This window comes from Lepidochelys olivacea (genome assembly GCF_965140295.1).
Source record: "Lepidochelys olivacea isolate rLepOli2 genome assembly, chromosome: 9".
NCBI lineage: Eukaryota > Metazoa > Chordata > Testudines > Cheloniidae > Lepidochelys > Lepidochelys olivacea.
In genome coordinates, this window is record NC_140419.1 from 49,619,069 (window position 1) to 49,638,622 (window position 19,554).

General features: G+C 45.4%; 1 protein-coding gene across 3 annotated transcripts in view; it reads left to right on the forward strand.

The window, feature by feature from the left end:
* Positions 1–2,999: 2,999 nt before the first annotated feature.
* The window catches only part of MAP3K13 (mitogen-activated protein kinase kinase kinase 13), a 129,883-nt gene continuing 113,328 nt past the window's right edge, over positions 3,000–19,554 (forward strand). The window contains exons 1-2 of one of the 3 annotated variants that reach the window (XM_084639328.1): positions 3,031–3,119; positions 11,003–11,132. The gene's annotated coding sequence lies outside the window, so the exon portion shown is untranslated. Of the gene's footprint in view, positions 3,120–11,002; positions 11,133–19,554 lie in introns of all 3 variants that reach the window. The other 2 variants (XM_084639331.1, XM_084639330.1) reach the window with 2 other exon arrangements.

Genomic DNA, 19,554 nt, shown 5'->3' on the forward strand with positions numbered 1-19,554 from the left:
GAGCATATTCCCATAAAGCATTATGGGGTGCATCACAGGGCCCTTAGCTGTTTTGTCAATTTCATGGCAGGAGCCATGAAATTGATAAGAAAGCTGGGTAGCTAGAGCCCAGCTATCCCCTGCTTCCTGCCAAGGTGAGAAGCCCCAGGCGGCTCTCCCCCGCATATACACACACCCCAGCTCCCGATGGGGAACGGGGAGATCAGCTTGCTGGGAGCCTGTGGGGTAGTTGGGCTCCCACCAGGGAGTCGCCAGCGGAGTGGAGAGATCGGGCTCTCAGCTCCTCCCACTGCCCCTCTTAGGATGGTGGAAGCGCACTTGGTGAGGAAGGATGTGCACCACCGATCCAAGGAGGGTAGTGTGGACATTCAGGCACCACAATAATTACTCCGATGGTGCAAGTCAACCTAATGTAGGTTGAGTTATGTTTCTAGTGTAGATATACTCTAAAGAAGATGACGCTGCATCTGACTCAACCAGGTTGAGGAGATGGCAGCCACAAAGCAAGCTCTTGGATTCAGCATAAAGATCCTTGCCTGGATGCCACTGTTTCTTCCTTTCATGTTCACGCAGTTGTCAGAGCCTTGGCTGCAGCAGTCCTGAAGCTTTATTTTATTCTCATTCAAAATGTTCATAAACAGTTCTGTTAGGCCTTTTCCAATAGAGTTGTCCACAAACCAGAAACAGATAAAGTGTTCCTTTACGGGGATACAGCCATCCTCGTCATCAACAAATCTTACTGTAAAAAGAAAAGGAGTACTTGTGGCACCTTAGAGACTAACCAATTTATTTGAGCATGAGCTTTCGTGAGCTACAGCTCACTTCATTGCTCAAATAAATTGGTTAGTCTCTAAGGTGCCACAAGTACTCCTTTTCTTTTTGTGAATACAGACTAACACGGCTGTTACTCTAAAACCTGTCATTATGCAAGGCAAATCTTACTGTGAATGTCATCTTTTCACTGTGACTAATGTTGGGAGTGCAATCCATTATTATGGCATAGTACTTCACTTTGGCGAAGCCGCATCAATAGGTTATCAAGCACCTTCCTTGTCATAAGGTCAATAAATTTGTTTTGAATTATTTCACTGCAGTTATGGTCCACAGCATCTTTACAAACTACTCAACATAGATGCTCATGCATGACATCAACGTATTTCCCAAGGAGCTCTACCAAACAGAGGAAATTACCACTATGTTCAGTGAACTTATCTGACAAGCCTCAGAAAGGCAAATTATTCTTTGCAAGGAAGAGGGTAATTGAGATCAGATGCTTGAGCACATTCCTCCAATGCTGAGTTTCTACATGAATGCTGCGCTGGTTTTCTACGTCTATACATTTATTCAGCTTGAGCCTGGACTTGACCTCCATCCATTTGTAGTAGGCCATAAAAGGTTCTACAAAGGTCCAGAACATTCTAGAAGGTTAGTGAAAAATGAATCCACATAGGAAATACCCCGAGACATTTTACTTTAAACATTCTATTTTCCCTTTTGTTGCTAACAACAAAAACAGCACTGAGAGCTTAGTGTGCCCTCCCCCCACCAGCAAGCCAAACACCCCAGGCTGTCGCCTGCTCTTAAGTGTGGCCCTGGGCAGAGCAGGAGGCAGGGTGGAGCCATGGCTGGGCTAGGAGCAGAGTGGGGCTGGGGCCAAAGATGGGCTCAGTGAAGCTCCCTCTCCACCTCCCCAAACATTCCTCCACACTCCCTGGGACGAACAGCCCACAGTTTGGGGAACACTGATGTAGACAAATTGCAGAGTCCAGAGAAGAGCAACAAACATGATAAAAGGTTTATAAAACCTGACCTGTAGGGAAAGAGGGAAAGAAATGGGCATGTTTAGACAGCTGAGTGGGACACACCAAATCTTCAAGTCCATTAAGGGCTGTTAGGAAGAGGACGGTGATTGTCTGTTCTCCTAGAGTTGCGAGCTTTCTAATCTCACAAAACTGAACACCCTTGCCCAGTCTCAGCCGACTCCATCCCCGACCCTCACTCGCTTTCACCAGGCTGGGGCAAACGGTTGGGGTGTGGGCGGGAGTGAGGGCTCTGGCTAGGGGAGCAGACGCTGGGGTGGGGCAGGGAATGAGGGGTTTGGGGTTCAGAAGGGGGATCCGGGCTGGGGCTGAGAGGTTGGAGCACGGCAGAGGGCTTCGGGCTAGGGGTGTGGTGCGGGAGGGGGTGTGGCTGGGGGGATAAAGGGTTTGGGGTGCAGGAGGTGGGTCAGAGTTGTGGCAGGGGGTTGGGGTGTGGGCTCCAGGAGGGAGTTTGGTTGCAGGAAGGGGTTCTGACTGGGGCAGGAGGGTAGGGTGTGGGATGGGGTTCAGGCTCTGCCTTGGCAGCACTTACCTCAGGCGGCTCCCAGTTGGCAGTGCAGTGGGGCTAAGGAAGGCTCCCTGTCTGTCCTGGCTTCGCACAGCTCCTGGAAGCAGCCAGCATGTCCGGCTCCTAGGCGGAGGATCCAGGCACCTCTGTGTGCTGCCTACAGGCACCGCCACTGCAACGCCTATTGGCCACCGTTCCCGGCCAAAGGGAGCTGCAGAGCCATGGGAGGGAGCTGGGTACGGGTCAGTGAATGGAACCCGTGCGGCCACCCCTGTGCCTAGGAGAGGGATATGCCAGCTACTTCCGGGAGCCACCTGGAGCCAGGCTGCCCCCCAGGCCGAGGTGCCCCCTCTGGCAGGGGCAGGGCGGGGTACCCTGTGGGGGAAGAGCGCTCCCCCCCTCAGCGTTATAAGTAGCCGACCCGGCCCTTTGGGGGAGCGCGGCGCGCGCCAGGAGCGGGTCCATGGCCAGTGCAGGGCTGGGATTGGAGGGGGAGCGAGCGGGAGATCAACAGACCGGCACAGCTCCTAGCCCGCCCCGCTCGCCTCCTGATTCCCGAACCCCTAGTGCGCACGCGTGTGGCTCAGCTGCTTCCCCAGTTATCTTGGAGCCGGCAGTGACGTCACCAGCGTCGGATGGCTTTGGCTGGGGGCAGTGCCTTGCTTTGCATGGAGGAAATGACGCGTTTGTTGACGCAGCAGGTAACGTAGCAGGTGGTAGCGGCGGGGCTGCAGTGGCAGTCTGAGGCGGTGGCTGGGCGCTCCCGGTGAGTGCGCGTAGCCCTCGGCTAGGTAATGTGGGGCGCCTCTTTTAACGCCGGGAGCGGGCGCGGGGAGAGGAGGCGGAGCCGAGCGGGCGGGGGGGGGGCGCGGGGAGAGGAGGCGGAGCCGAGCGGGCGGGCGGGGGGGGGGCGCGGGGAGAGGAGGCGGAGCCGAGCGGGCGGGCGGGGGGGGGGCGCGGGGAGAGGAGGCGGAGGCGAGCGAGCGGGCGGGCGGGCGCGGGGAGAGGAGGCGGAGGCGAGCGAGCGGGCGGGCGGGGGGCGCGGGGAGAGGAGGCGGAGGCGAGCGAGCGGGCGGGCGGGGGCGCGGGGAGAGGAGGCGGAGGCGAGCGAGCGAGCGGGCGGGCGGGGGCGCGGGGAGAGGAGGCGGAGGCGAGCGAGCGGGCGGGCGGGCGGGGGCGCGGGGAGAGGAGGCGGAGCCGAGCGGGCGGGCGGGCGGGGGGCGCGGGGAGAGGAGGCGGAGCCGGGCGGGCGGGCGGGGGGAGAGGAGGCGGAGCCGGGCGGGCGGGCGCGGGGAGAGGAGGCGGAGCCGAGCGGGCGGGGGGGGGGGCGCGGGGAGAGGAGGCGGAGCCGAGCGGGCGGGCGCGGGGAGAGGGCAGGCTGTTGGGGGGCCATGTGGACTCGGGGTGCCAGGGCAGCGAGTGGGAGAATGGATTGGTGAGGGGTGTGTACGGGTGTCATCGGGACCACCGGGGGCAATGCCAGGAGAGAGAGAGGTGGGAGACTGGGAGGGGCAGTGGAAAGGAGGCTGTAGCCGCTGTGAAGTGAGCTGTAGCTCAGGAAAGCTCATGCTCAAATAAATTGGTTAGTCTCTAAGGTGCCACAAGTACTCCTTTTCTTTTTGAGATTGTTACAGTGGCTGCATTGTTCCTAGCACTTCAGAGCCATATGCTCCAACGCTGCCTTTTATTTCTAGCCCCACCTGTTTTTCCAGCCACCCATCAATCCTACACCCTCTGCATTTCTCCCCAAATGCCAGCTGTGGGAGGGCCCCTGTGCTGAGAAAAAGGAAGCTGGCAGGCAGTTGGAAGAAACGCTGAGTAGCTTTCTAATTCAGTGTCGTGCTGAAGTTTGTCAGTAGTTCTGGAAGGGACAATCATAGGCTACTAAGGGCACGGCTTCACTAGCAACATTAAAGTGCTTTAATGTAGCTGTGTAGTCATGGCACCAAAAAAACCACCTCCATGGGAATAGCTACCAGTGAGTGCACTGTTTACTCTGCTACTTTACAGAGCTAAAACTTGCAGCACTCAGGGGGTGTTTTTTCACACCCCTGAGTGAAAAAGTTGCAGTGCTGTAAAGTGGCAGTGTAGACAAGGCCTTAGTTACATCCTATATTAGTTACTGTATATAATAGACATAAGTTTTGAATTTTATATGTTGTCAAAGAGAGAATGTATTCTCCTGGGGACCCAATAGACCTTTATCCAGAGTGTCTCAGTTCAGAAATTAAGCCAAATAATTCAAAGTCCTGAAACTTCAAAGCTCTTGGTAATATGAGGATATATACAAATATTTTAAAAAGGAGATTATAGGCCCCCTTTTCTCCTATCCTAATTAACGCAGGTTAGTGTTTGTGGTCCCAGATTAGATTAAACTGATTTTTAGAGACACTTGATTTGTTTCATTTTTCCCCCTTTCATTGCATTACTACAGTGGAATTTTAAAGTTTTTGGGTGCCTTAAATGTTCATTTCTTACATTAACATGTTTGGGTTTCTTTTATGTCTAATCTTAACTCGTTTTAGGATAATTACAGCATCCCTGTAATGTTCTTTAATTTAAGTTACTGATATGTACTGTCAACCTTAACTACATCTTCATGTAGTTGTTTTTGGCTGGGAATTTCCTTCATTATTTGAAATTATGAAAATTTCATACATGACTCCTAAACAAAAAACCAAAGAGAATGCTGTCATGCAATGTTTCTAATGATTTGGAGATATAAAATACCAGTCTTAAATTATTTAACTTTTAATGGGAAAGCCACTGGTGGCACAAAACAGGGAGAGTGCACTGGCCAATGTAGCTGGCTTACGGCTGTTTTAAATTACTGGAGCTGGTCAAGGCAACCAAAGTGAGTCTGGTCCTTACTTTTCAATTGGTTTAGTGATCTATGTTAGTGAGACTGGTGCTGTGTGAAGTTGGGGCAGGGAGAGCCCCGTCTCTGAGTCACAGTGTGTCTCTGGTTTAAGGTATCTCCCTATGCCCCAGAATCAATTCTCCCAGCAGTGCTGCTTTAATATGCTGTGGAACTGAGGCAGCAGTACCATGATGATAGTATTGTTGCCTAAACTAGCATGCAGCCATGGAATCTTTAATGAGACATCACAGTTGCGCCAGTTCATCTACCAGTGGAAACTTTTGACATCTGTATTCAGTCTCTATCATACCACTGCTCATTATGACCAATAGAACTGTCATTAATAACTTAGTGTAATTGAAACTTACCTGTGAGATTTCAACTAGTTCTAATTATATGGAAACTTTGAAGTGTCTCTGTTTTAATATATTTGGGACAAAGAAAATCCTGATGCAGTATGCTAAATTTGTCAAGGAGCCCATCTTTTAATTAATAATTCATAAACTAAGATTTCCTTGTCAACTCTTGGAACATTTATTTGTACTAGGTCTATTGATTAATGGTAGTTAGTTCACGCGATTAACTCAAAAATTAATTGCACTGTTAAACATTAGAATATCAACTGAAATTTATTAAATATTTTGGATGTTTTTCTATATTTTCAAATATATCTATTTAAATTACAACACAGAATACAAAATGTACAGTGCTCATATTATTTTGATTACAAATATTTGCACTGTAAAAATGATAAATATAAGAAATAGTTTGTTACATAACTGCAGTCAAAAACAAAACAATGTAAAACTTTAGAGCGTACAAGTCCACTCAGTCCTACTTCTTGTTCAGCCTATAACTAAGAGAAATAAGTTTGTTTATATTTACGGGAGATAATGCTGCCCACTTCTTAATTACAATGTCACCTGAAAGTGAGAACAGGCATTTGCATGGCACTGTTGTAGCTGGCGTCACAAGATATTTATGTGCCAGATCTGCTAAAGATTCATATGTCTCTTCATGCTTCAGCCATCGTTCCAGAGGATATGCTTGTATGCCTTCTGTTCTGTTTTACCCGCGTTCTGTCATATATTTCATAGAATCTCGGGGTTGGAAGGGACCTCAGGAGGTCATCTAGTCCAACCCCCTGCTCAAAGCAGGACCAATCCCCAACTAAACCATCCCAGCCAGGGCTTTGTCAAGCCTGACCTTAAAAACCTCTAAGGAAGGAGATTCCACCACATCCCTAGGTAACCCATTCCAGTACTTCACCACCCTCCTAGTGAAAAGGTTTTTCCTAATATCCAACCTACACCTCCTCCACTGCAACTTGAGATCATTACTCCTCGTTCTGTCATCTGCTACCACTGAGAACAGTCTAGATCTGTCCTCTTTGGAACCCCCTTTCAGGTAGTTGAAAGCAGCTATCAAATCCCCCCCTCATTCTTCTCTTCTGCAGACTAAATAATCCCAGTTCCCTCAACCTCTCCTCATAAATCATGTGCTCCAGCCCGCTAATCTTTTTTTTTTTTTTTTTTTTTTGCCCTCCGCTGGACTCTTTCCAATTTTTCCACATCCTTCTTGTAGTGTGGTGCCCAAAACTGGACACAGTAAGCCAGATGAGGCCTCACCAATGCCAAATATAGCGGAATGATGACGTGCCTCGATCTGCTGGCAGTGCTCCTACTTATACAGCCCAAAATGCCATTAGCCTTCTTGGCAACAAGGGCACACTGTTGAGTCTCATCCAGCTTCTTGTCCATTATAAGCCGTAGATACTTTTCTGCAGAACTGCTGCCTAGCTGCTCGGTCCCTATTCTGTAGCAGTGCATAGAATTCTTCCATCCCACAGTGCGTTTCATGTTCTAGCCATCTCAGATGATGACCCAGCACATGTTGTTCATTTTAAGAACACTTTCACTGCAAATTTGATAAAATGCAAATAAGGTGCCAGTGTGAAATTTCTAAAGAAAGCTGCAGTACTCAACCCAAGATTTAAGAATCTGAAGTGCCTTCCAAAAGCTGAGAGGGATGAGGTATGGAGCATGCTTTCAGAAGTCTTAAAAGAACAACACTCTGATGTGGAAACTATGAAACCCAAACCACCAAAAAAGAAAATCAACCTTCTGCTGGTGGCATCTGAATCATGATGATGAAAATGAACATGTCGGTCTACACTGTTTTAGATGGTTATCAAGCAGAACCCATCATCAGCATGGACACATGTCCCCTGGAATGATAGCTGAAGCATGAAGGGACATATGAATCTGGCATGTAACTATCTTGCGACCCTAGCTACAACAGTGCCCTGCAAATGCCTGTTCTCACTTTTGGGTGACGTAAACAAGAAGCAGGCAGCATTATCTTCTGCAAATGTAAACAAACTTTTTTGTCTGAGTGATTGGCTGAACAAGACGTAGGACTGGTTGGACTTGTAGGTGCTAAAGTTTTATATTTTATTTTTGAATGCAGGATTTTTTGAACATAATTCTATGTTTGTAAGTTCAACTTTTATGATAGAGATTGAACTTCAATACTTGTATTAGGTGAGTTGAAAAATACTATTTCTTTTGTTTTTTACAATGAAAATATTTGTAATCAAAATAAAGTGAGCACTGAACACTTTGTGTTCTGTGTTGTAATTGAAATGAATATATTTGAAAATGTAGAAAGTGTCCAAAAATGTTTAAAAAAATTGATTGCAATTAATCGTGCCGTTAAACAATAATAGAATACCATTTATTTAATTGCTTGACAGCCCTAATTTAAATATTTTTGATGTTTTCTACATTTTCAAATATATTCATTTCAATTACATCACAGAATATGAAGTGTACTGTGCTCACTTTATATTTATTTATGCTGACAAAAAGGTGGACATCCTGATTAAGGTCCAGTGGCAGTACCCTAGTGCCTAGTTTGGAGGAACTGAGAGAAACGATATTTTATGACAGATTGCATTGATATTTATTTTGTGTCCTTTACATCCGGGCAAAAAAAATTAATCAAGCTCTGGCTCACTCAGAAGCGTTTTACAGCTGGGTTTCCTCTTTTGAGTCTCATGTATTTATAATTAGAAGGTGGTTCTGGGTACAATGGGTCACCCTCATCTGTTACAAATTGATGCGTCCAGTTTATGGCAGATGGGTGGTCTTGTTTTAAGCATAAGACTGTGCGTTGGGAGGTCTGGATTTTATTCAGTCACTTCCACGAACTTCCTGGGATCTTGAAACCATTTTAATCTCTATTTCTCAGTTTTTTCCATCTGTAAAATGGAGATAAATGACCTAAAGAGGCTTAATTCATTAATGTTTAGAAAATGCTTTGTTGCTGTGTAGAAGGGCTGTGTGGTGGTGGTGGGTTACGTTTTTTGTTTTCCAGTCCACTTCACCACCCTTCCCATTTATTAGCGGTCTGATTTATGAGCTCAGTACCGTAATGTGGTACTCATTTCCATATATCTTTATGGCAGAATTCTGCTCTCAGATATGCAGGCACAGCTCTAGTTGAAATTTGTGAGTTTTGTTTGGGTGTCTGAGATCCGGATTTAGCACTTGGATTGTGACTTCTTCTTAGAGTTCAGGGGCTTAATCTGAGAGTTTTTCTTGGCTTCTTTGTGTAATGCTGATGGCCTGCTGTTGAAGGCCCATTTAAACTATAAAGCTACCAAGTTTAAAAGTAACCTGCAAAAACATGTGAGAACTGACGTGTGCACTTTCTCAGCCCTTAATTGAATAAGTACAGGGACTGAAACCGTCCAGAGAATTTCCTGAACTGTTGGTCAGGGATTTGAATTAAAAACCTATAAATACCTGTATTTTAAGACCATTTTCCAATTATCTAGTCCTGTGGTTCTCAAAGTTTTTGTATTGGCGACACCTTTCATATAGCAAGCTTCTGAATGCAGCCCCCCTTTAAAATTAAACCCCCCTGTTTTTAGTTTATACTTAATTTAACAGGGAGTCAGGCTCCCAGCCCCACTCCTGGCAGGATTGACACTTTGTGACTTCCAGGTAATAACCTTGTGACCCCCTGGGGGGTTGCAATCCCCAGTTTGGGAACCCGAGCTAGACTGATCACCTCCATATCACAGAATAAAAACAATTTTAAACGGTCTGACTAAAAATCCCTTCCCTTCTCAGTCACACTTATAAGGTTATATGCACTTTTGGTACTTGTGATGTGATAATGCTAGTTTTTCTGTTACCTTTAGAGTCCTCCAGGAAAGTCAGGGTAGCATGAGCTGAATTTCTAGTGTAAAAATACAAACAAAAGGGAGGAAAAATGGTCTGTGGTAGTGTGGGGGAAGGGTGTGGAAATAGCCTCTTAGTCTCCTTTATGCATAATAAACAAGGAAACACAATTGCTTCCTTTGTAGATCACCTTTAATCAGGGCCCTGTGTATTCCATGATTCTGCCATTGCTGCAGAATTATGCTCTAGAATTTCCACTTTAAATGTTTCAGAAATATTCTTTACAACAGGCGTCAACTGCCCTTTTCATTTAATGGGTTGTTAACTCTGAAACCTAAAAATGACAGCTGCATGTTGAAAACTGAAATTGTGGGGACAGTATAAAATGAATGTAATATCCAACTGTATATCACAGAGGTTGCTGCACTGACTAGATTAATTTTTTTTATATTTAATGCATTAAGATTCTCCATTAAATATGTATCTGAATCTTCCTCAGAACTCCCAGCAGCAGCAACTGCAGAATGTAGGGACCTTACTTTAGAATGTAGATCCGTTTACTGTGAAGTGAATGAGGTCTTGCATTGAGTAGCTGTGACTGGCTAGGCTATAGCAGGGTTTGGTTCAGTTTGTGCAGATAGGGACAAATGTTATTACCATATTAAAACATATTTTTTTAAGGTCAGGCTTGACAAAGCCCTGGCTGGGATGATTTAGTCGGGGATCGGTCCTGCTTTGAGCAGGGGGTTGAACTAGATGACCTCCTGAGGTCCCTTCCAACTCTGATATTCTATGATTCTATGAATGCAGTAGCCCTGGTGAAGACCTAGTCTGAATCATGGTGTATAGCTTTTTAAACAATTGTCTGTTTCACAGTTTGGCCGCCTCCACACACATGCCATGCTATAACTTGGTTTGGGCACAGCCGAATTAAATTACTGTCAAACTAGGTTATTCTGCCTGCAAAATGGGCCTACAGTGACATTCAGTACTCTTAGTGTGAGTGGAGGTTGTTTTGCTATTGAGAGCCTTGTCATAGCTTCTTAGCGCTATATATGCTATAACTTTGTTGTCCCATTCATGCTACAAACAAAAGGCAATCACCGTGTAGCATGGATGGAATTAGCATGGTCTAGGTTTAAGTGCTGGCATGGTTAGAATAGTCTCCGAGACCCTGGGAAAATCAAATACCACAGAACTACACTACAGTTTTTCAGCCACATATGAAATCGCAGTGTCCAAAATTAAAAACTGAAAGCCATGTAAATGAATAAAGTGTGAACAGCATAGGCTAGGAGTCTTGAGACTAATGTTCTGTTCATGGCTTTGCCACTAAACTGCTGTGTGACCTTGGGGAAGTGCCTTCACCGGTCTTTTACTAATAGTTCGTACAGCACCTAATGCAATGGGTCCCTGAGCTCGGTTGCTGTTACAGTATCATGATGTTAACAGACAACCTCTCCTTGCCCAAGCAGAACTGTGGTTCTGAGCAGAATAATTGTCCACTTTGATTGGATTTGAGATGAACTTTTATGGAGACATCAGAAAACAGGAAAAGTGCAGTATGTATGTAACAGTGTGCGCTTTATTGGAGATATATACATTAAATTGGCATTCCTTTCAGATCTCCAGAATACCAATTTCTGTGAAGAGCACCAAACGGATCAAATTAACAGAAACACATGGACCACTAAGTCTTTCAAAAATGAGCAAATTCATACTTTTCTACTGGAACCCACAGTGTCTTGAAAAAGGTAAGGGGTTATTTTTGGTTGCTCTCTATGGCAGGTGAGCTCTTCAACATCTTAGGGTCCTGATTATGCAGAGTGATTAGGGTAGGTAGACCTTTACATCAGTTCAGAATGCCTTTGGCTTTCTGAAGAAGTGCAGGCTGAAGACAAATATGGATTTAGGATCCCATATTTTGAAAATCTTAGCCAGCATTCTTCACTTCCTGTCCTAAACTCTTCTAAATGTTTGCATGCTATTTAAACAGTGGCAACATCTTGCCTAACAAATAGCTGTGTGTTAGTGATGATTCGGCATTGTAGAGGCCCCATCTGAAGTACTGTGTCCAGTTTTGGGCCCCACACTACAAGAAGGATGTGGAAAAATTGGAGAGAGTCCAGGGGAGGGCAACAAAAATTATTAGGGGGCTGGAGCACATGATTTATGAGGAGAGGCTGAGGGAACTGGGATTATTTGGTCTGCAGAAGAGAAGAATGAGGTGTGATTTGAGCGCTGCTTTCAACTACCTGAAAGGGGCTTTCAAAGGGGATGGATCTAGACTGTTCTCAGTGGTACCAGATGACAGAACAAGGAGTAGTGGTCTCAAGTTGCAGTGAGGGAGGTTTAGGTTGGATATTAGGGAAAAACTTTTTCACTAGGAGGGTGGTAAAGCACTGGAATGGGTTACCTAGGGATGTGGTGGAATCTCCTTCCTTAGAGGTTTTTAAGGTCAGGCTTGACAAAGCCCTGGCTGGGATGATTTAGTTGGGGATTGGTCCTGCTTTGAGCAGGGGGTTGGACTAGATGACCTCCTGAGGTCCCTTCCAACCCTGATATTTTATGATTCTATGATAAAGACTTACAGCTCACTGGGATCTGTGGCAGGTCGCTGCTGGGGGAGCCTCAATCAGCTCCCACCACTCCAGCCCCAATCAGGGGAAATGGATTGCTAGGTTTGGATAATCACTGACTGTACCTGCCAGCCTCTTAAGGAAGAAGCTATAAGGCTGGGAGGAAGTGAGGCTCAGGGAGAGGTAGGAGCCTGCTACTCTGTTGCTGACCAGGCCTGGGTTAGGCCAAGCCATTATAAATAGTCTGTATATAGTAGGAAACTGGTGGTGGGAAATGGACACATATAAAGAGCATGGATGTTGCACCAGCTTGGAGCCACCCTGAGTTTGGGAGGAGCAGGGTCAAGGGTCTGAATACTCAGGGGCGCAACGGGCTCCCCATTACAGGATCTTTCAGACTGAATGCTGTAATAAATGTAGTATTATTATTATATATTGCTATTATATTGTTATAGACATGGCATAGAACAATTTTCTAATATTAGGGCTTTTTTAAGTAGTTTTCACCCTAAAGGAAATTAGGCAATTGTAGCAGCAAAACTAGTAATTCATGGACTTCTGAAGTAAATGTGGATGATTGGTAAAACATAGATTTGAAAGCGTTGTTAAATGTTTGTCTGGGGATTCAGTATGATCTCTCAGCACCCTGGATAGTTAATACAGAGCAGGTTAGCAGCTAGGACAGAAAGATCTCAGAATAATTTTCTTTGTCCCAGTTAAGTCAAGAACTATTATAACAGTAGTAATAAGATCACAAGAAGATAGACAAAAGGGTAAGGGAAGTGTCAGTCTGATGAGAGGGAAAGGAGGGGCAGTCTGCATAAGTGCACCAGTAAGGCAGAGTTTGGCATTGGAGAAGTAAATTGTGAGAGGCTTCAAATACCAGTGGGGATACAGAAATGCTATAAAAGCATCTCGAGAGATCAGAAATGTGAGCAGCATAACTCTCCCACCCCCCCAAAATGAGATTCAACTTGGAAAAATCCTTCTGGGGAAACAGTAAATAATGATAAATACTGAAGTTAAATGAGAAGGAAAAATCTTTAAAATGGTAATGTTGAAAGAGATGTAGGGGGGCTAATGGAGAGCAAATTATATATGAGTTTGTGGCAATCTATGGTAGTCAAAAGGCAGATTCAATTTTTGGGCTGCCATGCATGAGGGCATCACATCACAGAGCAAGACAAATTAGTCCTTCCTGGCTCCAGTGCGAACACATCGGTAATACTGCTTTGTACACTGCAAGAAATAGACTTATAAACTAGAGAGAGTTTTCAAACAGCAACAGAAGTGATCAGGGGGCTGAAGAGATTGATTTATGAGGAGAGGTTAAAAGATGATTACAGGTGGGTTGAAGAGTACATATATGTTTGAAAGGTGTAAACAAAAGAGAAGGAAATAGTACAAGGGTTCTCAAACTGGTCAGCGAGGCTCAGGCTTCGGCTTCAGCCCTAGGTGGTGGGCTCAGGCTACAGACTCCCTGTCCAGGGCTGAAGCCCTTGGGCTTTGGCCCCGGGACAGCAGGGCTTCAGTCCCCCATCCTGTAGTCGTGTAGTATTATGAAGGGCTTTAAGCTCTGCTGATGAAAAATACTATATAAGTGCTAAGCATGTCCATATATTATTTAATTCTTGTCTCTGTTGAGGCTATTTTCATTGTCTGAGGATGGGACCAGGAACAGTGCTAGCTTCTTTGCTTCCTTGCCCCTGATGTACTTGTCCTTTCAGGTCACATTGAGCCATGGCCACATCCTCATTCTCCCCCATGTAGTGTAAGGGAAAGCAAGGCTAGGAACATCACTCCCCATTCTGGGAGTCATAGGAGTTGGACCTTCATTGCCACATAAATCAGAGGGAGTTGATTGGGGCTTGCTGCTTCTCTCTCTGCCCTACCTTCTGCAGAGGCCGGGGTGGTGGTGTTTTTCCCTGCAGAGTCCTTGTGAGTGATGGATGTTTCAAATGTCACTGGGTCTCAGCTGAGGGGGGAGGGAGCCATCTCACTAGTGCCCTGTAGCTCTGTCTGGTCTGAGAGGCCTTTGGATGTATTTAGACCCAATGCTAAGTTCACAGCTCAGCATTTCCTGGCCCGATAGAGCGAGCTGAGTGCCAGTGCTCCATTCCATTGCCCAGCCTGGAATTCCTGATCTTTTTTTCACCTCATGGTATTGAAGTTCCTCAAGGGGTTTTACACACTTGCCCACCAGTCAGAGAACCTGCTCCTGCTGGGGACTTGGTCCTCCTGAAGCTCTTGGAGCCTCTGTTTGAGGCTCTTTCAGATGTTCCTTTCCCCATCTCACTCTGAAGTTGGTCTTCCTGGTGGCTGACACTTCAGCCACAAGAGTGAGTGAACTTCTGGTGCTTATGGCCCAATCCTCCATATGACAGGACAAGGTCACTACTAAGGTGGTCTTGTAATTTCATTTGAGCCAGTCAGTCCACCTGTCTTGTTACTGAAACCACACTAGATGCTGGGGGGAAGAGAAGCTATAGCTCTTGGTGTTACCAGGACTTTGTTTTATTATATTGACAGGACCAAACCGGTTAGAACGTTGTCCCTTCTGTTTATTGCCACAGCTAGATGTTCTAAAGGTCCATCCATCTCTCCATAGAGAACATGGAAATGGGTAACGCAGCATATCTCGCTATGTGCCTGGCATGCTGCTTCCACTGAACATCGCTCCACCAGAGCTCAAGCAACATCCTCTTCCTGCTTCAGGAATGTGCCAATATCAGAAATCTGTAATGTGGAGAAACCCACTGACATTTGTCAAACACCATGCCTTAGACTTGGCTACTAGCTCAGATGCCACGTTCATGAGAGCCGTACTTCGGTTACTGTTTGATGTAGCTGGAACTCTTCGTTTCCTGCCATCCTGAGAGGATGCTGCCTGCCAGTCACTTACAGTGGGATCCAGTGACTCATGCTGAAAGAGGAAAAAAATGTTGACTTACCCTCTGCAATAACTGTGGTTCTTAGAGATATTGTAGTCAGTGTAGATCCCATGACCCAGCTCTATCCCTATTGAGTCCTCGGCTACCATGGGCTTTAAATTGCGAGGGAAGTGAGGGAGGGTCACAGGTGCCCTGCCGTTACATGCACCTGTAGTGGGAACCACACTGATGACAGCATCTCAAAGAAGCACAGTTTTACTGTAGTATAAGTAGGGCTCTGTGTCTGTCATGGATTCCGTGACTTCTGCAGCGGCCAGTGTGGCTGAACCCAAGGCTGGCCAAGCGGCTCTGCAGCCAGCCACACAGGCTGCTGCTCTGGTGGCCCCGGGCAGCTGGCCACAGGGACCACCCAAGCAGCTGCCAATGGGGTTGGCCCCAGGACAACCCCCCTTCCCGCATGGAGGTGGCTCCCACCCCCGGGGCACTCTCCTCCACGCAGTGGTGGTTGGAGCACTGGCAGCCCACCATGGGGCTCCCCCTTTGGCAGGGCCGGAGCAGCAATGGGCCCCCATGGGGTCCCTTCCCCACAGCGGGGCCCCGGCTTTCCCCCTGCAGCATGCCTCAACGGCGTAAAAGTCCATGGACAGGTCATGGGGCCCTGGATTTTTTTTGGTTTTTGCCTGTGACCTAGCCATGACTTTTTTTACTAAAAATACTCATGATTAAATTGTAGCCTTAAGTATAAGTAACCTTTTTGGTCCCCTCCGCTCCCCCCACCCACCATGGTATGTTGTATTACCATAGAAACAGAAGCAAAGCAGTGTATACTTAAGTGCAGTATTGTTACCCTTGAGCTTTGCCTCTGCTGGAATTCCCCTGTTATTTCAGAAATATCTATTTGTGGAGTTTCGATAGAACCTGGTTTCATGTGACATAATCATTGAGGCATATCAGCCACTATGTATCTGTGTACCTTGACCTTTGGGTTTGTGCCAGGGGGATGCACAAATACAGTAACTCACAGCATGAAAAAAGCAAGTATTTAAAAAATGAGATTGAATCATGTTTACAGAAAAGTCTTTGTATGGATATATTTTTGTAGGGAGAGCTTGTGGTGAAGAACTGGAAATAAAACTGTATCTATTGCTGACTATAGTGTTTTTGAGTTCTCTGAATGAAAAAATGGCCAACTACTTCTTGTATTATCTCCACTCCTGTAAAGAGTGTGTTCAGATAAATAAGAGGTATTTTAGTTCTCAGAGTTGTGGGGAAACAAAACATAAAATGTATTGTTCCCAACACAGCAATGCCAGTAGTTAAAGTTGCATAAGTGTTCCCATTTTAAAAGTGTCTTTCATTTGTGTGTAACTTTCAAAAGTTTTATCATTTGTGTTTAAAATTGGCCATGTTTGCTCTCAGCCTGTGTGGAGCACCACTGCTTACCTGATGGGTTTGGACTAGCCACTGCCTCAGTTTCCCCTTCTTGGACTCCTGATAACTTCAGCATTGTCTTTAATGTGTTGAGTGACACCCTTTTGTGGGGGCTGGGTTTATTAACAAAGTTCAAAAGAAAACACAAGAACTCCCCCCAGCCTTCCTAGCGGGCTCACAACCCTTGGTGCAAGGTTCTTAGTCCTATCGCTGCTGAGGCTTTCCACTAAGCAGACTCACTCTCTATCAAGTAGCAGTTCCTAACAGGGCTTTCTTCCTGGAGTCTCCCTTCTCTTAGCTCTGGCTCTCCACAGGCTTCTGTCTTATTTTCACCTCAAAAGGCCTGATTTAGCCACATGAAATTCTTGTAACATGACTTAGCTTATTCTCTCTGCCTGTAATTGTGTTACAGGTAGGGCTGGACTCTTCTCCCCTGAAAGAGGCCAGCCTCCCTGTGCACTGTGCCTTTTGGTTTTGGGTGACAATCTATTTTGATTTGGCTGAACTTTGTAAGGATTTAGAAGACATCCACAGTGCACATGCCATGATTTCTATTCATAACAGGTATCTATTTAATTCTTTTAATTGCGCATGACCATGGGTATGGAATATGAGCTGTGAGGGTGTTCATGGAACTGGACAGGATGCTGATTGAGAGCACTGAAGGGAGGTTATAATGGAAGCATTTAGGCCTCTTTATAACTGCCATTACACACTCCAGCTAGAAGTTCATATCTGTGTATTTTTATTAAAATTCTTTGCTAGAAGAACAGTTAAGTTGCCGAGTAAGTGTGCACTGTTTTGGAAATGTCAATCTTAATGGCATAGGCATAACTGACCCACTGTGCATATGAATTATTATACAGTCTCTAAAGACATGATTCCATACCATTTTTCCCCACAGGATGCCGGCCTCTTTGAGCTGCTTGGACAGTGAATGAAACTGGCTTATGTATCTCATAAATCCTGTCTTCATTCAGCAGAGTTGATTGGCATGCTGTGAGTGATGCAAGGACCACATATTGGTCAGTGATGATAAAATATTGAACAGGCGCTACATTCACTGAGTCTCCTATCCTAATCCTACCTATGCAATGAATAAGACATGGTTCCTGTGGGGAAAATGGCATGTGCTCATGTATTTTGAGACTGTTGTAATGCATATGTGTACAGGGCAGAGGTGAACATTAATATCCCGATCAACTTGGTATTTCCTGTCTATTGGGTAGCATGATTTGTCAGCTGCTCCTCTCTAGACACCTGCTTTCCTCATCTGCCATCTTTCTCTGTAGGGCTGTGATTATCAACAGATTGTATAAAGAAAGTTACCACGTGACACCAAGAGTGCTAGGAAATCAAAACACTATATTTTTTGACCCTGTTGGAAAAGTCAGAGCTGCTTCACAGAAGACTAGCATCCAGCTGCATTGGCGGTGATAGGTACATGGGCTCTGCAAATGGTTCTCGTCACCAACCATCAGTGCTGAAAAGAAATCTAAACCAAAGCTTCTAGATAGGCGTGTTTAATGGCCAAATTAACCATTTAATTGCCTTTTTGAGGATTGATTGAGGTTGTGTTATCACATTTGCACAATCTCCATATAGTGTTCTGAGGGGAGATCAGTATTACCATTACTTCTTATACTTGATGGCATATAGTCAGTGCACTCCCTGCTTCTTAGCAAGCACATCACAATGTACTTGTATGTACTTCACAATCTGCCAGGTTGTTCTTTACGTGAGTTAAAAGCTAAGCCCCTTAATGAGTTAAAGCTGTTATGTGGGGGGTTTCTAGTAGGCTGGACAGGTTTAAATAGTCTCAGTAGTTTGTAGCCAGTCACTTTGAAAATTGCTAAGACATTCCTCTTTATTAGACTCTTGCATTGTGAGCTAACCTATGCTTTCCCAGTTTGTTCTGACACTTGCTTGTCAGTTCAATAGTTGTAGCACTGAGTGAACTAGAAGCCAGTATCCTAATAGATTAATACAACTATAGCTATAGCAAGAATAGGTGAGTTAGAGCTGCTTGAGATTTATTTAAAGTCAAGAGGGAGGGAGAGAGTGTAACCCTTCCCTTTAATCAGCTGATTGGCAAGTATTACTTAAACAGGAAGTGACATGGGGAGGAGAAAGGCTAGGGGCTTTTAAATGCAGAGTTGTCCCCCTTCTAGTGGCAGAGCAAGAGGGAGTGCAAGAGGGAGAGCTGCTCCAAGTGGGCTTCTGCTCTGTCTTCAGGTACATTTGTTTTAGATCGGGGCAATGTGTTAGTTTCTGGGCACATAAATTGTCTTTGTTTTCCTGTTTAAAGCCCCTTTAAGACTGCTGTTAATGCACAATCGCTTGTGTGGACCCCAAAAATGTTGTCTGTGGAACTGATTTCTGATAAATGTCACAGGACTCCCTGACTCTGCAAGCTTCAGCATCTCACTCTGCCCCTTCCATTAAAGGGAAAGCATCTGGGAGGCCTTGCAGGAGTTAGTTCAAAAACCCTTGTTACATATTAAACCCTGGGGTTCACATAGAGTGTGACAGAAGTCTATAAAATCATGACAGGTGTGAAGAAAGTAAATAAGGAAGTGTTATTTAATCCTTGTAACACAAGAACTAGGGGTCACCAAATGAAATTAATAGGCAGCAGGTTTAAAACAAACAAAAGGAAGTATTTCTTCATGCAATGCACAGTCAACCTGTGGAACTCTTTGCCAGAGGATGTTGTGAAGGCCAAAACTATAACAGGGTTAAAAAAAGAACTAGATAAGCTCATGGAGGATAGGACCATCAATGACTACTAGCCATGATGGGCAGGGATGCAAAACCATGCTCTGAATTGTCCCTAGCTGTTGTGTGCTAGAAGCTGGGAATGGATGACCGGGGATGGATCATTTGATGATTACTTGTTCTGTTCATTCCCTCTGAAGCACCTGGCATTGGCCACTGTCGGAAGACAGGATACTGGGCTAGATGGATCTTTGGTCTGACCCAGAATGGCCATTCTTATGTTCACTGGCTCACTCCTGTTGGAGCAATACAAAGGGCAAACTGTCAAAGTATCTGAAATGTAAAACTTTCTTATAAGAATTTCCCTTATTCTCTGTAAGCGTATAGTCTTTTAGAGGGAAATTCCCTCCTATACAGTTCCTGAGATGGTATTAATCAAGGTGTTAACTTTCCTTATTGTGTGGGGAGTAGCAGGGGGAAGAATGTTTAGACTGTCATTTTTGGGTGACTCTTGATACAGTTGAATCCTGTTCCTTGTGAGTTTATTTTTTAAGATA